At 33.0% G+C, this 4884-nt stretch overlaps 1 pseudogene; it reads right to left on the bottom strand.

The window, feature by feature from the left end:
• Positions 1–833: 833 nt before the first annotated feature.
• LOC145141205 (isoflavone reductase homolog A622-like) lies at positions 834–3121 on the bottom strand (annotated as a pseudogene).
• Positions 3122–4884: the final 1763 nt, after the last annotated feature.

The following is a 4884-nucleotide window of genomic DNA, read 5'->3' as shown; positions in this document are numbered from 1 at the left end:
AAAAATCATCTATATTAAGGTAATAATTAACATAGTTTAAGGAAAAATATTTTTGTTGGAAAACATATATGTATTCATTTTTAATTTCCGTCGGTATGATGGAGGCTTTTGTGGCAAAAATAAATAAGTGGCTGAGAATGATTCTTTATTCTCAACCTTTTTTATTTTCTCAATTGAACTTACCTCTCTCTCTCTCTCTCTCTCTCTCTTTCTCTCTCTCTCTCTCTCTATATATATATATATATATATATATATATATATATATATATATATATATATATATATATATACTCGAATGTCATTTTTATGAGCTAGCTTATAAGATAGAATCTAACTTTTCAGTTATCAGTTAGCTTTTCAGCTAGTAGTCAAAGATAGTTTTTGACATTTTTTCAAACCTTACGTTTCCTTATATAACCGTTCAAAACTTCAAATGTAGGAAGATTAGTAGGAAGAAAAGGTAGTAGGATATTTGATTTCTCTTTTTCAGTTGGTGTTAGACATTTTTTTAATTTTAGATGTTGAGCAATATACGCTAACTGTTATATAGTTGTCTTAATGAACAGTTTATGTTATTAAAAGCTTAATACATTAAAACAAATTAAGATACGATAAAAACAATAAAGAACAATTGGTAAATTACATAAAACTCATGATACGAATATAAAACATAGAGCATATGAGATGATACAACGAGTTGTAACATTCGACAAGATAAATAGTTGCAACATAGGACAACATACGACAAGATAACAAGTTGCAACATACGTATAGCACACGACAATATAAAAGCATAGCAAATAATAACCATGACATATGATTCTTATGCCAAATGAAACAAATAATTTAAACATATTCATTAAGATATTCATCGATTGTGGTGATATTAACATCTGGGTAGAGTTCACTAGCCTCCACACCAAATGAAGGTTCAGTTATGAAGCTGGTTGCACTTCCTTTCACAAAAGTCGAATACGATATAGACGACATGATGATCTTGCCGGGAGAGTCTGCAAAATAAGAATATTTATTTTTTTACAAAAAAACATATAAATGTTTAACCAGTCTAAATGTATTAAATAGTATGTCATTAGATATGTCTTTCATATTAAATTAATATAATACTAGTCTTACTATTATATTAGGAATATTTGGTCTCTTGTCTAATTATACCATGGACTGATCGTATTTTAGTGACAAGTCCGTGCCATAATTATATAAGAGTTTAAAAATTCTTAATCTAATGACATTAGTAATATACTAATTATTTAGTATGAAAGGCTTATCTAATAATATATTATCTAAGAAAAATGCATCTTTTGTTTGGACTGACCTTCAATATCTTTGAGAGCTTGCTCGTCGGTAACATATGTCCTATCAAAGGTCTTGCCAATTTTGCTTTCCCACATGGAAACAACTTCATTAAATGACATTGTATTGCCTGGAGGTCTAAATATGAGTGCCTTGATCAAGGTACGTCGTCGACTGTTTTGATAGTAATCAATGTTATATCCTCTTCTTTAACGAAAACAGCTAGATATATTGGAAAAATATTAGAGTTTTTCCCACATGCATCGTCTTGTTGTACATTATGCATTAGAAGTTGTACCTTTTATAGTTCCGTTCCCAAGGATGGTAATTGCTTTTTCGGTCTTCATTAGGCCGATTTTGGGTAGAAAATATTTTGCAAAACCATTGCATACTACAAGAGTATGTGGGATATTTTCAGTTTTGACTGTCTTACGAGTTTCAGCTTTACCCTTAAAGATGCTCTTGGCTGGGTCGACTGCTCCATCCAAAATACCATGGACCACATCGATTCCGAATTCCGAAGGTAAAAATCTCTAATAAATATAGTTCAGTATTTCTAAGTTAGTTTTATAGCTTGTAGGAAACTAGGGGTGGCAAATCGGGTCATCGTGTCGTGTTTTTGTCTGACACGACACGACACGACAATGTTTTATGTAACACGAACACGACACGACACGATGTCGTGTTTCTTTTAACCAACACGCAAACCGATTAAAAAAACGACAAACACGACATGACACGACAAAGATAACATAATAAAAAAATTAGTTTATTTAATTAGTATTTAATCATACATAACACGACAAACACGACAAATAAATATTAAATCGTGTCAATTTCGTGTAGAATTTTAAACATGAACACGACACGACACGACATCGTGTTTTTTACACTTATCACGAACACGACACAAACACGAATTCGAATTTCAGTTTCGTCTCAATTTCGTTTCGTGTCGTGTATTTTTGTCGTGTTGTGTCAACAATCGACACCCCTATAGGAAACACATTGAAAATTGAGTTATAATAAGAGGCACACAAAAGGAATTAATTTTTCTAATATTTTTGTCATTAATAAAAGATAATTTCACAAAATTTGGATCTTATAGAATCCATTCTAGACCCCTTTCTAGCCCATATTCATATTTTGGATCGGACCTCGTTTCTTTACACTAACTTTACTGGACCGATCTCTATCGAGTTCGATTAGGAACGATTTTTGTGCACGTTTTGGTAAGAGGTCGAAACATCATATGATATGATGTACGTAAATTATGGCCTACGGGTTAAATCGAAATTTTTTTTTTCTCCAAATTATTTGTAAATAATCAGTATATCAAATTGATTATAAAAGTTATATTATTACCACAATAGTGTAATTCAATTGAAAAGTGTACCTTGATATTTCCAGCTACTTTAATGGCTTTAATTAGTTCGCCTTGCGCAGCTGCGGACTTCCCACTTACTGTCGAGATCACAACATCAACTTTCTTCACTGCCTCCAACAACTTGTCATAATCCTCAAGATCTCCCTGAGAGAGTCCATATAAATACATAAATATATATGTAACATATACACACTCAATAAAAACCATTATCATAATTAAACTATGTAACATTATTATGATACGTACATAAACTAGTTTAACACCACCACTTTCGAAATCGTCTAGAAGCTTGGTTTTTTCGTCACCTTTAGTTGTGCTTGGTCTTGTCCAAATAAAAGTTGGATGCCCTTCCTTGAGGCTTGCCTCTACTAAATACTTTCCGATGTATCCGGTCCCTCCGATGATCAAGATCTTGCTTGCCATTGATATAACGGTTTTGAGGAGAAAGGAGAGTTTGGGGGGATGATGTGAGAAAATATTGGGGTATTGATGTGAATATATATAGATTTTTAAAATTCAAGACGTTGCAGGAGGATATAGAATGAAAAGCAACGTTTACTCCTCTAGTATCATGCAAATAAATAAATGAATAAATAAATTATATAAATGGTCCATGTGGTTATGTTAAATTTATGGATTTAGTCCAGCTTTTTCAATTTTGACTCGGATAGTCCCTAAAATATTTTATTGTCAAGTTTTTCGTAATGCTGTTAGATTTAACTAAATTCATATGATACTTTTATTTTCAGGTATTATTTATAATTTTTTTATATACCAGTATACCCACACCTTAAATCTTCATCTCCTTCTACCATATTTCTACCATTCCGTGATGACTACCAACGGTGCATTTAATTACACTGATCATCCTGCTTCACTTCTTCCTCCTTTTTTATTGGGCAAATGCCATATTAGCCCATCGAACTTTTCGCGTTTTTTTTTAAAATGTCACTAAACTATTTCTTTTTGCACATTAAAGGAATATACTTTCATTTGACCGTTTAATTACATCATTTTACCGATTGTAAAAGGTTTATCCAATATTTTCGTGACATGTGGCACCACCGTGGAATATTACTGTTGTAATCTTGGTACCCAAGAATTGCCAAGTCATCGTTAATGGTCCCCCTTATAAAACCGTCTTCCCCTAAATCCGTATTCCCCACCACTTTGTTACCCTAATCCGTAACCTTCACATAATACCACCGACTTCGTTTTTTTCCCACCTATAAGTCAAGGAGATGGCCTCAGAACAAAGCTTCTCTTATGGTGGTTTCAGAGTTTCGGAACTAGACTTACCAACTGATTCCGAACTTCATGCCATGGAAATCCAAGTGCAGATGGAGGAATTGAGAGATGAGGTGCGACAACAGCTTGGCGATTTTAGGGAGGAGATACGCTACTTGAAAATGATAGTGAGCATGATGGGTGTTGTTGGAGTTGCAGTGATGTCGTTGATCGGGGTTCGTATTTGCGTCGACTGCAGTGGATGGGGATTTTGGTGGGTGTAGTTTAGTTCGTAGCTATCACGATGTCGATTAGTCTCTTTTGGGTTATCATGGTTGTCGAAGGTTGTTTCTTTTTGTCTAATTTCGTCATCTGCTAGTATTATATGTATGTATTAGATTATGTGTTGTTGGTTATTTTGACTAGTGGTGCCCATTGACGATGTATTGGTTTTTAGAACCAAATTTTTGGGGGTTTTTGGTAAGACAATAACCTCAGTTGTAATGGATGAATGAAATGAAATGTAGTTCCTATTATAACCATTGTTTTGCTTTGCATATGATGTTATGCTTTGTAATGAAATGTGCCCATGTGCTACCACATTGTTATGTGGAAGTACATTGTTATATGATTGTTATTTGTTATGTCGAATTACCTTGGAAGTACAATTATAAACAAACATTCATGTTATGTTTTAAACTAAAGAAACTAACATTCATGTTTCAAACGAATAACAAACATCATACATCCATGTATTCATTAATGTCATAACTTGGTGTTTTAAAGACATGTTAACAAACTAAACAAGACCATAACATCAAGACACTTTTAATAAAGACCTTACATTGTAACTAACATACTCCAAAAACAAAACAGCTTTAATCCAAGTCCATTGGTTTGCTTGATGTATCACATTCACCGTTTTTGCCTGTAACCTTTTTTGCCAACTTTTTCTTTAG

This window comes from Lactuca virosa, chromosome 9 (assembly GCF_052849685.1).
Source record: "Lactuca virosa cultivar CGN04683 chromosome 9, Lactuca_virosa_CGN04683_v6, whole genome shotgun sequence".
In the NCBI taxonomy this organism is placed as follows: Eukaryota; Viridiplantae; Streptophyta; class Magnoliopsida; order Asterales; family Asteraceae; genus Lactuca; species Lactuca virosa.
This window is presented reverse-complemented; position numbering and strand designations above follow the sequence as displayed.